Below are 20,373 nucleotides of genomic sequence, written 5' to 3'. Positions count from 1 at the left end.
ACAAAAAGGTGATATGCAATAGGGAGTGGCTGACAAACATAACAAGAGGTTCATAGGTAGTAGGCATCTCATCCAAAGGAAGACATATTCAAGAAGGCAGCATGCCCCCCCCCCCCCCAAGCCAACGTTTACGCTAGGCAAATACCTAGGTTGCCTAGTGCTAGATCCAACTCTGACTGTACATATTCAGTTAAATCTGGCAGCACATCTGCTTTGAGGTGGAATGCTTTGAGGCTTTACTGCATATTTTCAGCTTAAGGATGTTAAATTCCTCAGGGTTGTTACTGTGCCATGCTCTTTAGTGGTCTCAAATGAGCAGAGACCACAAATCCTCACCAAAACAAAGTCCTAGGTACAAATGGTGAATCAGAGTAATATTAACAGCAGAAATTAAGTTTTAAGCAGCAAGAATCCTAGTACCAAATCCTCTCCATCCTATTAAATGGCAAAATATGTTCATGAATTTAAAGAAACATGACTACTCCTGGAATTAGGCAAATAAACTGCACCCTACTTCATGCAGAAAACAACCTTCAAGAGGCATTAAAACATTGATTAACACCCATTTCCTGTACAAGACAGTTTGTGTATATCTAGGTCAAGAAGGTTAAAAGAAAACAAATATACAAGGCTAATCACAGCCTTAAAAGTTCAGCTTTGAGAATGGGATCAAATGAGAAAAATAGGCCTTCAGATCTACAAAATGCCCAAATCTTAAAAGAACTAGTTAAATAGATACCAAAATAGCTAGTTACATACATCAGAAATAAACACATTACTAGTCAAATAGCCCAAAGCACTTTTGGCTATTTACACTATAGAAGACCACAAAGGTAAAACAAAAATATTAATAACTAGTTTGACAAGCATTTACAGATGCTAACAAACAGACTTCCCCCCTCTCACAAGTCTAGTACCATCTTAAACTCACACAGGGTGGCAAACATGCAACAATTTAAAGCACCATTCTCTTTCAAATATGTTCAAAGACAGTTAAGGTCACAAGTGCACAAAATGAAAGAAAGTCATTCCTCCTTAACTGGTATTCTACACCTATTTTTCACCAAAATGGGAGCTCCACTTCTATCAACTTTCTTAGTAGTAATCTCTGATCCTTCCTTTCCTATTGGAATTATTCCTTCACCAGTTAATCATGCAGTAGTTTTCCCCCGGTGAAAGGTACCTCACCCACACTCCCTATAAGACTTCCTCTCGTCTTCTGAACCTCTCCCCAGCACAAAAGTAAATAACTAAATTGTGGCAGGCATAAACAAGTGGGGGATACTACTGCATGACCAACACAGGTTCTGAAAAAGTTTTAATAGTCTCACAGCAGTCCACTCTGTTACAAATACCATACTTTCTAATATGAAACACAGCCTTCCAATAGCAGCAGTTTCTGTCTTCAAGACAGTTTCGAGAGAGATGACCATCAACTCTCATTTCACATAGTTCAAGAACTGGGACAGAGAAAATGTACTATTAAATTATTTAAATGAGAAAGAACCATACAGGTTCTAAAAGTGGAAAACTTCTCTAAAATTGAGGTCTGCAAACTGGTTATTCCACAGAGGTCAGCATAAGTTACGCCTTATGCTTCTACTGCTTATCAATGGACTTATCCAACGATCTTCCACAGCTAAATATCGCAATGTGCACTGATGCCATAAATTCTCCTTAATTCAATTAGAGACTCTTCTTAACTCGAAAAGTCTCCCCCATAAAAAAATACAATTCACAAAGGATAGCAACTATGCTTCTAGGAATTTTTAAGAGTGCTCTTTTACTGTAGTGACTGAAATTGGTCCAGTGGGATCAGTGGTTTACCCCAGGTAACAAACTGTATAAACAATGAACAACTACATCAAAATCCCAAGCTGATGCTTCCATAACCATCTACTCACCAGGCCACATGAAAATATCAGCTCAACTATTTCAAAACTATTTGGGCATATGGACTTACCCTTCCCTTTCTTTTCGGCATCAAGCTTATTCGCCCACCACTAATATTCTCAAGCATCTTAGCCTTTGTAGTAAAAATCTCTCTTTTTCAACACTCATAACTAGAAAAACATTAGGGAAATGTTTTATACTTAAACAGGAACATACACTCCTTTATTTACTTTAAACTCCATCTACAATAATGAAAACCTTCAAAAATGCTGAATAAAATAGCTCTTGGCCTTTCTCCCAGAGCTCAAAAGGAGTGGCACTTGAAAAGACTGGGGAAGCTAACCATGACTGGCCATGCAACTCTTATTTGTTTCACTAGCATTTAAATTTCTAAATCTAGAAGACACCAGAAATCTGTTTTGAAATAGCATACCTCACTCAAGTCATATAATGAAGGTACTCTACCTCAACATACCACTTTTAAATCAGTAACACCTCTGAAAATCTTGCTAAACATAGTCTCAGTAGCCTACAACTCACTTCAAATAGTATGAAAAGAATAGCCTTTATATACCACTCATTCAAAACTTACTCAGTGTGTCAGTACACATGCTACACTGGTCACAGTTAAAACTACAACTGTGTCCTTTGCATGAATGCACCTAAAAATTACAAATACCTGGCTTTTAACAGACATACTCAATGGTTATTACATTTCCCTCACTTTTTGTTTTTTAACTTTGAAAAATAGCGTTCAGTCCACACCATAAAAAGACCAACTCACGGTAAAAGAACGCCAACCTCCGCTCACCCTGAGCACTTCCACAATCCAAAAAAAACCTTTGTCCAGGAAGAGTTTCAAAATTAATTCACCGCAATAAGTGGTAAAAGTAACATTTCTGTTTTATTGTAACAAACAAGTTAAGCGCTTTCACTCAAACGTGAGCTTCATCAGAACATCTAGTCAACTGATACAAATGGTTTAAATAGTGTCTTTGGCGCCAAATCCATTTAACGTGACATAATACTTTTTGTACACCTTGTACTAGAAAAATATATATAAATGTTGTATGCCAAAAACAAAATGCTTATTTGCATTCAACATCATCAGTTTCCTATAAATCCACTTAGTACAGCTCATGTCAAAATAGATATATAAAAATTGTTATAAAAATATAAAATACTGCCATTAAATGACTAAATAATATATATAGCTGTGAATACATATATGCAATATGTGAATACAAAATTATAAAAAATTATATTAAATATATACGCACAACCATAAATATTAATAAAAAACTACCTTGCTATATTCTTTCCTCACTATATAATATACAAATAATTCTACCCAATATTACCTAATATCAAGTAAAGGTTTTACTGAAATGTGGTCATTCGAGCATGGTGGTGTCGAGGCATCAGTTAGCAGTTGCCACCATACTTCCTTGTATGCAAGTATATTTTTATAGTCACCACCTCTAGGATCCAGAATAACATTTTCTAATATCGAAAACGTAAAATTATGTTTGACCCCATACGTTTCCATATGCCTGTATAGGGCATTGTTAATGTCCTTCGTCCTGATACTATACAGGTGAGCATATATACGTTTCTTAAAATTTCTCTCTGTCTTCCCTATATAGTATCCTGGACAGGCCTCACACTTAGCCAAATAAATAACTAATTTCGAATTACAGTTACCCTGTATAAATCTCAATCTTGTCCTGTTGATATTATCCAAAACTATTCCTTCTTCCTCATTTATGACATAACATTGGTTGCAGGCACCACATTTTGTGGTGTACTTTTTGGTGTTATCTGCTCTAGTATCTCTTATGCCCCTTTCCAAATATGATTTAATATTTCTCCCCATCTTATATACAATTGCAGGTCTGGGGCCCAAAATATCAATCATATCTTGGTCCACCATCAAAACATTCCAATTAGCTGTTAGAATGTCTTTAATTTTGTTTGTGTGTGGACCATATTCCAGGACACATACTCTACTATAAGCTTTGTTGATCTCCCTACTGTTGATGTTAATATTCACACCCTTACTGTTGGCTCCTAATAATGGGGTATATTTCTTTCCCCATTCCTTTATAGCATATTCCTTCACATCCCTCATCATTTTTCCATCATATCCTCTGTCTTTAAATAATTCAGTGATATGACTAAGTTCATCTATCATGTCTTTGTATTCAGAAGACATCCTTACAGCCCTAATGTGCTGTCCCTTAAATATGTTATACATCAATTTTTTAGGATGGTTGCTAGTATATTCCAAGTAAGAATTTGTGAATGTGTTTTTCCTATATATTCTGGGCTTAAAGCCTTCATCACCGTTCAATATAAACATATCTAAATAGGCTACCCCTTTACTACTACTAGTGCATGTGAACTTGAGAATCCCACTACTGTTATTTATGTAGTCCAAAAAATTGTTTAAACTTTCTTGATTACCATCCCACAAAATGTAGATGTCATCCAGAAAGCGAGAATAATATTTGATGTTACTATAATATTCACTATTGAAAACCACAGTCTCTTCCCAATCAAGCATCACCAAATCAGCGAATATGGGGGGCACATGCTGCCCCCATAGCAACGCCTTTGGTTTGTTTAAAAAGTTCGCCTTCATAGTATATATAATTACGGTCCAGAACTATAGACATAAGCTCTAACACCAAACACACCTTGTCCCACTCAAGGTAACTATATTTCCTAATACTATTGGTGAAGGCTTCTATTCCTTCTTCTTTGGGTATACATGAAAATAAATCCACTACATCAATAGATGTAAATAAATATCCATATTTCCAAATATCGGCTGGGTAGTTTTTCAAAAACTCCCACGAATCTTTGACCATATGGGTGACTTTCCCATATAAGTGTTTGAGCACAGTTATCTACTACAACATCTAGAGGGAAAGTCTTTAACTTACTGCCAGATATTATAGGCCGAAAAGGTGGATTACTTATATCTTTATGGATTTTAGGTATACCTACTAATGTGGCCAATTTGGGATATTCAACTCTCATGAAATTATAAGTGTCCTCTGTTATTCGTCTATCCAATATAATTTCTTCCACATGTAAGTCTATTCTTCTATAGTCAATATTTATTTCATTAATGGAAACAATATCATAATTTCCAGATACATGTAAAATCTCATGCATTTTAGTAAACTATATTCTATACAATTATATGACTACGCCCCCACCTTTATCAGGTTTCATTACCCGTATGTTGTTGTTGGCTCTCACTCTTTCAATGTGTTTTGTTCATCTAACGTAAGATTACTTCTCAATTTTTTACCTGTGATCTCATTTTGTATCTGATAAATCTGTTGTGTGACTAATCTATCGTAAATCTGAACACTGGGGTGCATAGCTGGGACGAAACTGCTTTTCTTCTTAAGGGTTTCTAATTTATTTAAAGATTTGTCATTATTATCTTTAAAATGCAAAGCTAAGTTCAGTTTCCTAATGAATAATTTAAATTCACTTACAGTCAACCAACCTAAAACCTATTGTGGGAATGAATTTCATTCCCTTAAACAATAAATTGAAATGTGTTTTTTCCAAGGAAAATTGTGTATAGTTGTATATATTAAATTGATTGTAACAAGAAATTACACCATCAGTAACAATGTCCTGATCGAATTCAGACCGCTCACTATGATTGTCCAGCGTGTCCATTAATATTTCCTCCATTCTTCCCCTTCCTGATGGTAGTAATTCTTCTTCCTCCATTTTCCTCCCTTTTTCCATTCTAATTGTCTTCCGTACTTTCCCTTCCTGATGAAAATTTGAACTCCCTTGAAATTGAGCTGTTCAGCATAATTGTTAGTTCTAACATAATGATGAGTGTTCTTAAATGATTTATCTGTACCGTGATGGTTGGAATTGGCCAAAACAGGCTTGTCTAAATAATTCTCCCCTCCCCACTGATATGCCTGACCCCTATTGTACTGTTCAATATCTCTCATTTTTTTTGGACTTCTTATCATATGCCTTTTTAGTTTTTAATTTAGCTGTCTCAAATTGTTTCACATACAATTTTTCCCATTGCATAAACATCAAATCATTAAGAATAATATCATTCAACTGTTCAACTTCCTTCATATGTTTACATAGTTTTTCAAGATTACATTTAATCAATAATTTCATAAATTGCATACCAAAGGTGTCAAATAACTGACTGAATTCACTCTTATTACTACTAGAACGTTCGACTCCCATAGGGGTCTTAAAAAAACGTAATCCCAAAGGTACAACGTTAGAACTAATACATTTGGAAAAATAAGCATCATCTAATTTTATAGAATTTATAATATTTAATTTCTTCCCCATAGTATATATTAAATCTTTCAAAGTGCCCTTTAAATTATGAGGGTTAAACTGCTCATTAACATTATCAGCAGAAACATTATCAAAAGCACAATAATTATCAAAAACATTTTTTAAATGTGCTTTCTTAGTAACTTCTTGCTGTTTACTGCTTCCCCCAATGTAATTCAGCTTATTAGAATGAACAATACCTTGAGTAACAGTGCCCTTGGCATTGGCATTAAAATAGGTTCGCATAAGTTGCGTTTTCTTAGGCTTAGTACCAGTCCGTTTGGCCTCTTCTATTGGGTCTCCAAATGAAAAAATCGAACGTAAAGTCAGTTGCTACAAGCTTGCTGTTACTGGGTTCCGCCTGATTGTGTAAGGCAGGTAAATCAATATCTTCGGCACTAATGTGACAATTTCCCTGTCCATTGGGAATGTCAGGAGAAGATGTGACCACTAACGATCCATCCCTGGGTCTCATTCCCCCGTCAACATAGCCAGTTCTTTGCATATGAGCAGACTCTACTGCACCTTTAGTTGAACTACAACCACTGTGTAAATTCATAGAGACAGAACCTCCATTGTCAATGACACCATCAGCGATGCTTCCAGTATTAGCTCCAATTGACGAAAGCATAGATAACAGCTTACTCACATCGCCCCTGAGCAAGGAAACTTCCGACTGAAGTTTCCTAATTTCTTCTCTTTTGATGGGCGAGGGTATATCCAATGTGTTGTGCTCAGAATCCATGATAACCGACTACTTAACCTTGAAAAGTAGTGTTCAGTCCACACCATAAAAAGACCAACTCAGCGGTAAAAGAAAGCCAACCTCCGCTCACCCTGAGAACTTCCACAATCCAAAAAAAAACCTTCATCCAGGAAGAGTTTCAAAATGAATTCACCGCAATAAGTGGTAAAAGTAACAATTCCGTTTTGTTTTAACAAACAAGTTAAGCGCTTTCACTCACTTAAACGTGAGTTTCATCAGAACATCTAGTCAACTGATACAAATGGTTTAAATAGTGTCTTTGGTACCAAATCCATTTAAAGTGACATAATACTTTTTGTACACCTTGTACTAGAAAAATATATATAAATGTTGTGTGCCAAAAACAAAATGCTTATTTGCATTCAATAACATCAGTTTCCTATAAATCCACTTAGTACAGCTCATGTCAAAATAGATATATAAAATTGTTATAAAAATATAAAATACTGCCATTAAATGACTAAATAATATATATAGCTGTGAATACATATGTGCAATATGTGGATACAAAATTATAAAAAATTATATTATTAAATATATATGCACAACCATAAATATTAATAAAAAACTACCTTGCTATATTCTTTCCTCACTATATAATATACAAATAATTCTACCGAATATTACCCAATATTAAGTAAAGGTTTTATTGAAATGTGGTCATTCAAGCCTGGTGGTGTCATGGCATCAGTTAGCAGTTGGTTTTTAATAACCACTTTCATGATTTCTCATGCTGCCTATACCACTGTGCTTTCATAATATCATCCCTCACCTACTTATAACATTCATCCTATCAAAAAATATATATGTATATAAACATTTTTGAAAAGTTTTTTTTCTTTTACTTTTTACAATGCTAGTTTCCTGCAATATTCTCAGCGTTATCTCAAAATGTCAATGTTTTGCTGATGCAGTTATGCTGTTACATTGCTTTCTTACATTTGCTAATACTGTTCACCTGTTAATGTACATCAGTTCTTCCTTTGTAAATTCTTATTCTATTAATCTCTCTCTCTCTCTCTCTCTATATATATATATATATATATATATATTTATACATACACACACATACACACATATAGGTTCATATGTTCATACTAGGCTATCTGCCCTAGGGCATTTATAAGCCTAGCCAGAGTGTGTTTGGCTTTCGCCACCCATTTTAAATTAATTTTGCTATGCTCTTTTTCGAGGTTAGTATACTGTGCCTCTGTCTAACAGTGACACAGAAGTGACACCCGGGGTAAACCTACGATCTCCCATCCACTCATCAAGATTCCTCTTAAAGAGAGTCAATGAGGGACTCTGCCTAACCTGGACTGGGATTTTATTCCAGAGTGAAGGGAGCCTCTGGGTTATGAATCTGTTCCTCCAGCATGTCCTATTTATTTCAGTGCTGAGGTTCAAGTCTCTCGAGCGCATAGCTCAATGGGATTTGGATTTTCTGAGGTGCAGCATGTCCATTAATTCCGGGATGGACATGGCTTTATACGTCAGGCACAGATCGCCTCTGAGCAGGCGGTATGCCACTGAGTAGAGCTGGAGTTTCTTTAACCGGGCAGCATATGGCATCTATTTGAGCCCTTTGATCCTCTTGGTGAGGTACTTTTGGGGTCTTTCCAGTTGCTACAGGTGTCTGGTAAGGTATATCCGGAAAGGGGCATTGTACTCAATTATGGGCCTGAGGAGGGATGAGTAAAGAGGCTTGATGACCCCCCCTGATCTATATGTGAATCCCTTCATGATTAGATGGGCTATATAAAATGTTTTTCTAACCACTTTGGCCACGTGGTTGTCAAATGAGAGATTGCTATCAACTTGGGTCCCCAGGTCCCTAATTACTTCTTCTGTACTTAATGGATTACCACCTATGTGGTAATTTGTGGGCACTTTGTTTTTGCTGAAGGGGATGACTATACACTTTTTGGCGTTTAGCTTGAGGCCATGGCTCTGGCACCAGTTGTCTGTTTCTATGAGGCCCTTTTGGAGGATGCTTGTGTCAGCTGGAGAGTCGATTATGGCGCCAAGTTTGCAGTCATCTGTGAACTTGGTCAGCCACAGTCCTTCCGTGTTGGCCTGTACCTCCGAGAAATATATACCGAACAAGAGAGGTCCCAGGACTGAGCCTTGTGGGACGCAACTTGTAACTGGTTTGGAGTCTGACATGGCTCCAGCAATTCTAACCATGTGGGTTCTGTCCTTGAGCTAGTTTGCAACCCATCTAGTGACATAGGGGTTTATATTTAAGCTGGTGAGCTTATCTATAATGCCCGAGTGGGGTATTGTATCAAAGGCTTTTGCGAGGTCCAGGTAGGCTGTGTGGACCACCTTCCCCTCGTCAATGGCCTTGGTAACTGTTTCAAATAAATCGACCAGGTTTAAAAGGCAGGATCTGCCCTTAACAAAGCCGAACTGGTTAGGATCCAGTGTCTGTAGGTCCCCAATATCTTTATTTATGAGGTCCATGATGATCCTTTCCATAGCTTTGCACACCAAGCTAGTCAGGCTTATGGGGCGATAGTTTCCAGGATCCGTTGAGGCACCACCTAAATGGAGAGGGACCACTGTTGCTGTACGCCACTCTCTGGGTACATATCCTGTAGTAAGGCTGAGATTGAACAGTAGTTTTATGTTTGGGTTTAGCTCTTCTTGGAGTTCATGTAGGACGCAGCCCGGGACACCGTCTGGTCCCATTGATGTTGTGTTTTTTGCTTTGGAGAGGGCGGCTCTTACCTGAGCATCTGAGATGTCAGGGGGGCAGCACTCTGCTGGGATAGATATTTGCCCTTTTGGTGGGGGGGGGAGAGTTTGCGCTGAACCTGTCAGCTAGGATGTTGGCAATGTCTGTGGGTTTGGTGTATTTTTTGTCATTTTGGACTAATTCTGAGCATATCTGGGAATTCCCACCCAGGTTCCTAACATAACTAAAGAAAGCCTTGTGATTATCCTTAGTGTCCTGTGCAATTTTTCTCTCGTAGCTGGCCTTGGACGATTTTATGTGTGCCCGTAGTTTTTTGCTAACACTGATCAGAGATGCCTTCCCTTTTTGAGATGTTGCTCTATCATGTAGTAGCTTCCTCCTTCTATTGTATAGTTTGTTTATGGCTGGGGTCCACCAGACAGGACATCTGCCTTTGGAGGACTGGGTCTTGGTTTTATTTGGGATTGCATGATCCATGCATTCCTGAAGGTGTTCATAGAATGCGTTTTTAAAGGATTCTGAGGTCTGGGCCGTATTTTCCACAGGCCCGGGGGCTTTGAAGGATTCCACCTTGGTTTTGAGGAGTGTGAAATTTGCTTTAGAGAAGTTTTTCACTGTGGTTTTCTGGGCAGGGCATGGGGTTGGGATGTGAATATCCAGTGAGATTAGTTTATGGTCTGATCTTACCAGTGAGGGATACACTTCTGGTCTGGAGCATAGAGTCCCCATGTTGGTGATGATCCGGTCCAGTATGTTTTCCCCTCTTGTGGGAGTGGTAACAAGTTGTTCCATAGCATTTGAGTTTATAAATTCTAGGAACATTTGGGCTAGGGCGTTGGAGCTAGAGTAATGCTCCCAGTCTATGTTTGGGTAGTTGAAGTTGACCAATATAATGGTGTTTGGAGAGACCTTCATATTTTCCAGTGTTCTCAGGAAGGCCGAGTGGGGTTCCTGGGTTTGGGAGGGTGGTCTGTAGCAGGCTATAAACTGGAAGGCAGTTTTACCCACTGTTAGTTGCACATGGATAGTCTCTGATGCTTCGTGCTGTGCCATCAACCTGGAGGTGTGGGTATCTTTGACGAATATTGATACTCCCTCTCCTTTTGTGGTTCCGTCCAAGTTTTGGGGCCGAAAAGCATGGTATGAGGTATAACCTGGTAGTGCTGGGGTGCTCTCAGGAGCCTTGAACCAGGTTTCTGTTACTGCACAGATATCGATGTTCTCCATGCTAAGGAGAGTTTTGAGTGCGTGCATCTTGAGGTTTAGACTTCTGGGGTTGAGTAGCATTACTCTTAGTTTCTTTTCCTTTGTGATACCTATGGAGGTGGGTTTGTCTTTTGAGCCTTGCCTAAAAAAGGCACTATGGGGGTAGCAAGAGCCTTTGCCAATATCCGAAAGCCCAGGGGTGACAGGTGCAAGCCATCCCTAGTGAAGCATCGTGGCTTGTCGAGCATGTCATCCCAGGCTGACAGGCATTGGATCCCCTTTGAATGACACCAATACTTAAGCCAATTGTTGAAATTGATCATCTTGTCTTCAAATTGTGGCATCATTCTTGGTGAGGGTAAGATGCTACTCAAGGTCAGGGTCACACCGGCCTGGGCTACATGCTCAGAGAGCTCCTGTATGTCTCTTTTCATGTAGTCCAGGGAGGTACGTCTCAGGTCATTCACACCAGCATGGACAATGACTGAATCATATTTGTACTTGCCTTGGAGTGACCCGAGTGCTTGTATTTTATACATATATATATATATATATATATATATATATATATATATATATATATATATATATGGGTCCCCTTCTAAAGACCGAACCGCCGATCCCCTGATGCAGAAATCACCGACGCCAGATAACCGACAGGTACGTATACCGACAGGGTGATTTGCCGACAGCAGAAAGACCGACAAGGGTAATGTGTGATCGCGACCCGGTAAGTGTGCGACAGTGACGGAGGTAGGAGTGGTCAGGTAAGTGAGTTAGGGTTAGGGTGCAGGTAGGTGAAGTGTGCGTTAGTGTCGGAGCTTGGGCTAGGGGTGGGTAAGTGAGTAAGGGTTAGGGTGCAGGTAGGTGAAGTGTGCGTTAGTGTCGGAGCTTGGGCTAGGGGTGGGTAAGTGAGTTAGGGTTAGGGTGCAGGTAGGTGAAGTGTGCGATAATGTTGGACCTTAGGGTTAGGGTTTGGGTCAGGGCTAGTGTGTATGCTATGTAGTGTAGTGTGTTGTTTACGTTCCGTGTGTCGGTGTTATGGTGTTCGGTGTTTCACGTTGTCGGGTTTGTGTGTTGTCGGTTTTCTGGCGTTGGTGATTTCTGTGTCGGGGAATCGTCGGTTCGGTCTTTAGAAGTAGACCCATATATACATATATATATTACTTCATGTACATTTTTTTCAATTTAGATCTATATCATCACTGAAAATGGTCACTGCTCTGACCATTAACTTAGACAACAAAGAACTAATTAAGGACAGTCAGCAAATGATGCAATATCAGAGAAGACTACAAGAATAAGCGCAATCTGCAAAGGTTCTATGAATTCCCACAGATTTGAGCTCATTGGCAAAAAGGAAACAGTTGTGCAGAGGATGCTTGCCAAAGAAAGGGAGTGATGGAGTAGTTGACTTGTTCTCTTCTTGAGTGAATCTATGTTGCAGAGTGACCCCCTCCTCCTATGTTCAACAGCTTAAGGGGAAAAAGAGACCTAACAAACTGGAGCAATGATCATCAAATTGGGTAGGTAAGTAAATAAGTATGTGCACTCCCGAGCTGACATTATTCAACATCCATGGTCCTGGTGATGAGGGAGGGAGTGAGGGAGAAAAAAAGTAAAATCAACAAACCCTTGCCTGCAGCATCACAAGCCATGAGCAGCTGCCCTCCCAACAACAAGCCCTCATCTCAACTAGCTCGTTTAAATCAGGGTAAAACAAGATGACTCTCCTGAAAACCAATTGCACAGGACACTACATTATGAATAACCTGCATCGGCAATTGGCGGGAGAAAGAATCAGTTATGTGACGTGCCAAATGCCAGTGGCATTGCAGAAAAAAATGCATTGCAGAAAAAGTAATACTGTAAAAACACAATGTTAAAAGTTGATTTGAGCAACAGGAAAATGTCTACTGGCATACATGCTTGAAATGTTTTTAGACATCAACGCATAACAGGTTAATCCACTTCACAAATTCTTGACTGTGAATGTACTGAATGAAATACTGAGTGCAACTTCAATCATCTGGGTTAAATTGTTATACAAATAAAGTAGAAGCCATTCAGCCTGGCAGTATAATTTGGGGAGTTAAGACAATAAAACAGAACGATTCCTACCAACTTCCCACGTTCCTACTATGCAAATGTAAGCAAGTCACATAGCCAGACAAACGTTTCCTGTGTAATCTCCAAAAACATGTATTTGTGTCTAGTGGATACGGAACTGGGGGGTCTAGCTTAGCTGGTCTTCATCAAGTCCACCTCTGTGATCTCTAAAGAATAAGCAATATCAAGTTGGCAGGCAGAGACAACCTAAATCAAGCAGGCCTCCCACCATAGGAAGCTGAAAGAGTTCTGATGAAGCAAAAAGAGAAAATCAAATTGCTGCATCTTCAAACCAATGTTTTATTTCAAATTCTAAACACAAAAAGTAAGGAGAATATGCCCTAACAGCCTGTAGGGCTAGCTACTTTCTTTTGTGTTGAACCATTCTTGTCTAGTAACTATGCTAGCACTACAGTTCAATAACTACTGCAGTTATACTTTTATATGCATGCCATTTACACAAATCACTGTATTTTATACAAGGATAACTAGCAGTGTTTATTTATATGTTTATGATGGTTGTATCATTGTGGATGCACAATGCTGATAGTGTTATTTTTTTAGGATAACTTAGGCATCAATCCCCTAGGTGTTAGATGGTTCCCTAGAACAGCTGTATGTACATTTGCCAGTGAGATGTGCTTCATGTGCTTTTAGAAGAGTCAGTGTGGTAAACTTGTTTTGTGTTTTGCTAGTGGAGTAGTCCATGCTAGAAGAGATGTTTTACAGAAGGTTCTTTTTTCTGCTGCCATGGTTTATAAGAGTCTTTGTAGCTGTAAAGTGTCTTAGCTTCTTAGTTTATACTGGGGACTTCTGACAAGTACGGTACTTTTTAAAAGTGATTAATAAACTTAATTTTATAGCTTTTAGGTTATACATGCTCCTACTTCAACTGGTAACCATTTTGTTTTCTGTTTAGTATCACAGGAATGTTTCCTCTTATATGATAAATTAATAAATTATAAAAGTAAAGCAACAGTATCAGTGCAGTGACAAGTCAGTTACTAATAAGGAAAAACTGGCAAAACAATAACGGCTTTTTGCCATAAATGAATAAACCTGAGTATTTTACTCTTGGCTATATGAAGAACAGCAATACTTTTGGGTATTTTACTCAGTTGTGGAGGACCATACTCAAAACATGGAATGAAGACATTTTTGGATATTAATGCTCAAGGTTCAGTAGTAAGCAGGTCGGAATTTCTACAAGACAGATTTTGGTGCCTTAAAACATTGTCAGCCTTTGTTTTACAAGTCTGCCAAACAACAACTTGCTAACTAACATAATCCACAAACACATCTGCAGTTCAGTTGAGATAATGGATATTCCTTCTGGATCTTTAATTTTAATTTTTTTTTAACAAGAAACATCTTTGTTAAATTATCACTTACGACATAGGCAATCATACATTTGTATGAATGAAAACAAAGCATACTGACCATGCTGACATAATACCAGCTGTAAGCATTTTACATCACAAGCCATATTGGCATAATCCTATTTGCAAACATTATACATCACTTATAACCTACCTAATCAATGTCAGTCAAACTTGACATAGCACTTTCAAGTCTTGCCTTTAAACCTAATTCCTCCCCTGTATGTACTGTTTCCAGAATTCCCATTTTTCCTATGTAATTTGCGCTCCTACCCTTTCTTAAAGATACCATCTCCAGTTGTTTTATCTCTGTTACTATATTCACTACTTCTAATACAGTTTGTTTTAGACTTTGATTTCCATTTTCTAGCAACTGTTTTCTTGGCAGCCACCATAATTAGACTCAGGAAGGCCTTACTATGGGGCTAGGCAATTTCAATTCTGTATCATAGCTCAGAAAAATTATTTCCCTAGTTACACCAATTTGCTCACCGAGAATCTCCAACAGAGTAGTCTGCCAACTCATTAAACTCCCAGAAAATATGTTCCCAATTACCTCTTTCTTCCCCATCATCCCTCCATTTGCTGTCTACCTGAGGAAAACTTCTCTAGAGTCGACTTGGGGTATAAAATATCTATGTAAACACTTCTAGGCAAAAATCCTAAATCTTCTAGATGTTGTTGCATATTCGGGAGACATACATATACCCCCATTGTTTCTTTGTGAATTGCTTATCCTGACTCTCTTTCCAACCCTTTTTAACCTCCTCTGATTGATTCTTATAATTATCATTCAATATTTTATATGCTGTACCAATTATTCAATTTTTAATGGCAGCTTCTGTTCTAGATTCTATTACAACTCTACCAGTGCTGGTCTTTTGTTCAGGACCCCCCACTATTTCTTTCTCTTTGTCTATACACTAATATCAATCCTTGATAGGAAAAGCAATATTTAACCTGCAGTACAAATAAAGTCTTCATGTCTTCCCATTATATTATCTTTCCCTCTCTAGTTATTTGCTCCACATACCTTGGTTCCTTTGCCACTTTTCTCCAATAAATTCCAGCCCCCTCTTGCCTACTGTCTGTATCCCTAATTGTTGTCATCCCTATCAGCAGAATCTCCTTTCTCCATTCCTGTGTTGGCTTAATTCTTAGAATACTTTCTGCTAGTTTATGAATATAATATTCTGTATGATTATTGTTAGTCTACTTAAAAATCTGCATCCAAATCTCAGTCTCTCCTTGTTTCTTGAGCTTCCCCCCATTTCATTATTATCCCCTTCAACTCTGAATTATAGGTTTCTGCTTGCACTATGTATAGGAGTCTTAACTGTGTAGCTCTGAAATACCTCTTCAAACTGGGTAATACCAATTTGCCTTGTTCTCTTGGAAGAATCAGCTTATTGCAGTTGACTCTTGTTGTCTTCCCATCCCAGATAAAATCTTTCAGCTATTTATTGCTACCCACAACCTTTCCTCTGGTTGATAGAAATATGCCTGACCTGTGTATAAGACTAAACTTACTAAATACATTTTAACTGCTTGATAACTTACTATCCATATAAAAGAGCTTCCAGTTTCTCAGTTTTTGTATTATCTTTTGTTTAGTCTCTTCCCACATACCCTTTGCTGCCACACTGGAATCATTTTTAATCCATACTGTTAAGTACTTCATTATATCATGACCCCATAAATATGGATACTGCTGAACTAATTTGTGCGTGGGTACATAATTTACAACTATTGTCTTTGTTTTAGCTTCATTAATTTTGTATACTAAAAAGGTATGAAACACTCTCAAAAAGTTCCACAACACTGAAATGTTCTTGTCCAGTTTTATCAGGTGGAAAATAATTTCATCTGCAAATTGAGCCAGCTTTTCTTGACTACCACACTAATTACATCCTTGAATTTCTCAGTCCCTTATTTTCTTTGCCAGTGGTTCGAAACATAGTGCAAACAACAAAGGGGAAACTACACCCCCTGCCTGGATCCTCTGCTCAAAGTCAGCAAAAGGTGAGGAAACCACTCATTTTAATTTTTGCCTTTGATCCCTCATATATCCTCCTAATCAACTTATTTTATTATCAGGGAATGCAAATGCTTCCACTGTCCTGCTCACAAAGTCCCAGTTTACTCTCTGCTTCAAGACCCACCAACATCAGTGGTATTTTCTTTCATTCTGTTTCACTCTGTATCATCAATGTTCTATTAATGTTGTCAAATGTTTGCCTCCCCTCCACAAAACCACACTGGTCCATATCTATCTATTTTGGTATCACTTTTGAGATTCTTTTAGCCATTATAGACACAAACAAATAATTGTGGTACAGTATTGAAATGAGCCTACATGAAGATGGATCTGAAGGGTCTTTACCCTCTTGAGGTATTACAGCTACCACTGCTTTCTTCCAGGATGTTGTTACTTCTCCTCCTCTTAAAATACTGTTAAACAAAACCTTCCAGTTTTCCCTCCTAGCTTCCAAACTTCTACAGGAATACCATTCAAGGGGCCTTTCCTGTGGATTGGTTAAAAATCACCATTTTTACCTCATCTTCTCCTATCCTGTTAGTAATTGAGCCTCATCTACTTCTTACCTTGGCAAATTTAATTCTTCCATAAACATTTCCATTTCTACCTTTTTCTTGATGTCCAAATATCTCTGATTTATGCAGAATTTCATAGAATTTCTGAAAAATTTCTAATACCTCTACAGGATCTCTTGTTATCTTCCTTGTAGGTTCCCAAAGCTTCGCGACAGCCCTTTCTACTTTCTGTTGCCTGAGTCACTGTGCTTAAAATTTTTGTGTTCTAGTTATTATAAGAAAAAGCAGTTGCTTAATAACAGTCTTTCTAAACTCATGTATATTATAGAGGTAATCCCTTATTTTTTCTTTAGCATTCTGTAGTTGCTCCTTTTTGTGTTCTGCAAGATTACCCCTATTTTGTAATACTTTAATATTTGTCAGTCCCTATAAATTATTCTTGTTACTTTTTAACCATATCTCCCTTTCTTTTATTTCCACCCTAGTTTTAAATCAAATATTAATTTTGTCCCACTCCCTAGCTATATTTTCAGAAGAAATTTCTATCTTCTGTAATAGCTCCCAAATAATTTCCACTACCCAATTCCTTAAATTCCTCTCTTTTCAACAGATACAGTAGATATAAAAAGTGTACACACCCCTGTTAAAATGCCAGGTTTTTGTGATATAAAAAATTAGACCACAATAAATCATTTCAAAACTTTTCCCACCTTTAATGTGACCTATAACCTGTACAATTCAATTGAAAAACAAACAAATCTGTTAGAGGAAAAAATATAATAAATAAAAAACGTACAATAAGCTGGTTGCATAAGTGTACACACCCTTAAACTAATACTTTTTTGAAGCACCTTTTAATTTAATTACACCATTCAGTCTTCTTTGGTAGGAGTCTATCAGCTTGGCAATATTTGCCCACTCTTCCTTGCAAAAGCGCTCCAAATCTGTCAAATTGTGAGGGGATCTCTTGTGCACAGCCCTCTTCTGGTCACCCCTCAGATTCTTCTATTGTATTTAGGTCAGGGCTCTGGCTGGCCATTCTAAAACTTTAATTTTCTTCTGGTGAAGCCATTCTTTTTTTACTTGGAAGTATGCTTGGGGTCATTGTTGTGCTGAAAGGTGAAATTCTTCTTCATCTTCAGCTTTCTAGCAGACACCTGAAGGTTTTGGGCCAAAAATGATTGGTATTTGGAACTGTTCATAATTCCCTCCACTTTGACTAAAGCCCCAGTTCCAGCTGAAGAAAACCAACCCCCCAAAGCATGATACTGCCACCACCATGCTTCACCATAGCGACGGTTTTCTTTTGGTGATGTGAAGTGTTGTTTTTGTGCCAAACATACCTTTTAGAATTGTGACCAAAAGGTTCAACCTTGGTCTAATCAGACCATGACACAATCTGCACAAGTAACTGATTTGTCTGCAGTTAAAAGCATTCTGTATCTTTACAAATATTTCTCTAGTGCTACAGTCTTGTAGGCTATTGTTTCTAGCTGAAGCCTCTCTTTAACTTGGCTAAATTGTGTTAATAGTCTGCTGAGTGGGGGCTGGTTCTTTTGTGTTCTTGTAAAAAAAAAAGTTGTTCTTCTGGTATTTAAGCCCTAACTTTGATAGGGTTTTTGTCTATACACACTGAGCAGAGTGGATAAGAGTTGTTGACCGCAGCTGTTAGCGGAGATATAGAAGTATCCTGTTTTTGTTTCGATTTATACAGATTATTGTTTTTAACAAATATATAGCACTTTTATTGTCTGCTTTTTAGTCTTCAAGTGTATTTTATTGCTATTAACTAATCTGCACAAGTAACTCATTTGTCTGCAGTTAAAAGCATTCTGTATCTTTACAAATCTTTCTCTAGTGCTACTGTCTGTAGGCTATTGTTTCTAGCTGAAGCCTCTCTAACTTGGCTAAATTGTGTTAATAGTCTGCTGAGTGGGGGCTCGTTCTTTTGTGTTCTTGTAAAAAAAAAGTTGTTCTTCTGGTATTTAAGCCCTAACTTTGATAGGGTTTCTGTCTATACACACTGAGCAGAGTGGATAAGAGTTGTTGACCGCAACTGTTAGCTGAGATATATAAGTATCCTGGTTTTGTTTCGATTTATACAGATTATTGTTTTTAACAATTAATATATAGTACTTTTATTGTCTGCTTTTTAGTCTACGAGTGTATTTTATTGCTATTAACTAATCTGCACAAGTAACTGATTTGTCTGCAGTTAAAAGCATTCTGTATCTTTACAAATCTTTCTCTAATGCTACTGTCTGTAGGCTATTGTTTCTAGCTGAAGCCTCTCTTTAACTTGGCTAAATTGTGTTAATAGTCTGCTGAGTGGGGCTGGTTCTTTTGTGTTCTTGTAAAAAGTTGTTCTTCTGGTATTTAAGCCCTAACTTTGATAGGTTTTTGTCTATACACACTGAGCAGAGTGGATAAGAGTTGTTGACCGCAGCTGTTAGCTGAGATATATAAGTATCCTGTTTTTGTTTCGATTTATACAGATTATTGTTTTTAACAAATATATAGCACTTTTATTGTCTGCTTTTTAGTCTTCAAGTGTATTTTATTGCTATTAACTAATCTGCACAAGTAACTCATTTGTCTGCAGTTAAAAGCATTTTGTATCTTTACAAATCTTTCTCTAGTGCTACTGTCTGTAGGCTATTGTTTCTAGCTTAAGCCTCTCTAACTTGGCTAAATTGTGTTAATAGTCTGCTGAGTGGGGGCTCGTTCTTTTGTGTTCTTGTAAAAAAAAAGTTGTTCTTCTGGTATTTAAGCCCTAACTTTGATAGGGTTTCTGTCTATACACACTGAGCAGAGTGGATAAGAGTTGTTGACCAGCTGTTAGCTGAGATATACAAGTATCCTGGTTTTGTTTCCATTTATACAGATTATTGTTTTTAACAATTAATATATAGTACTTTTATTGTCTGCTTTTTAGTCTACGAGTGTATTTTATTGCTATTAACTAATCTGCACAAGTAACTGATTTGTCTGCAGTTAAAAGCATTCTGTATCTTTACAAATCTTTCTGTAATGCTACTGTCTGTAGGCTATTGTTTCTTGCTGAAGCCTCTCTTTAACTTGGCTAAATTGTGTTAATAGTCTGCTGAGTGGGGGCTGGTTCTTTTGTGTTCTTGTAAAAAAAAAGTTGTTCTTCTGGTATTTAAGCCCTAACTTTGATAGGGTTTTGTCTATACACACTGAGCAGAGTGGATAAGAGTTGTTGACCGCAGCTGTTAGCTGAGATATATAAGTATCCTGTTTTTGTTTCGATTTATACAGATTATTGTTTTTAACAAATATATAGCACTTTTATTGTCTGCTTTTTAGTCTTCAAGTGTATTTTATTGCTATTAACTAATCTGCACAAGTAACTCATTTGTCTGCTGTTAAAAGCATTCTGTATCTTTACAAATCTTTCT

At 37.6% G+C, this 20,373-nt stretch overlaps 1 protein-coding gene across 6 annotated transcripts in view; it reads right to left on the bottom strand.

Moving 5' to 3' along the window:
- The window catches only part of LOC122807733 (long-chain-fatty-acid--CoA ligase ACSBG2-like), a 1,512,114-nt gene that overhangs the window by 490,439 nt on the left and 1,001,302 nt on the right, over positions 1-20,373 (bottom strand). The gene's annotated exons all lie outside the window — the stretch shown is intronic.

This window comes from Protopterus annectens, chromosome 1.part1, assembly GCF_019279795.1.
Source record: "Protopterus annectens isolate FY-2018-M chromosome 1.part1, PAN1.0, whole genome shotgun sequence".
Lineage (NCBI taxonomy): Eukaryota > Metazoa > Chordata > Ceratodontiformes > Protopteridae > Protopterus > Protopterus annectens.
The sequence above is the reverse complement of the archived record's forward strand: the minus strand, read 5'-3'. Positions and strand labels throughout refer to the sequence as shown.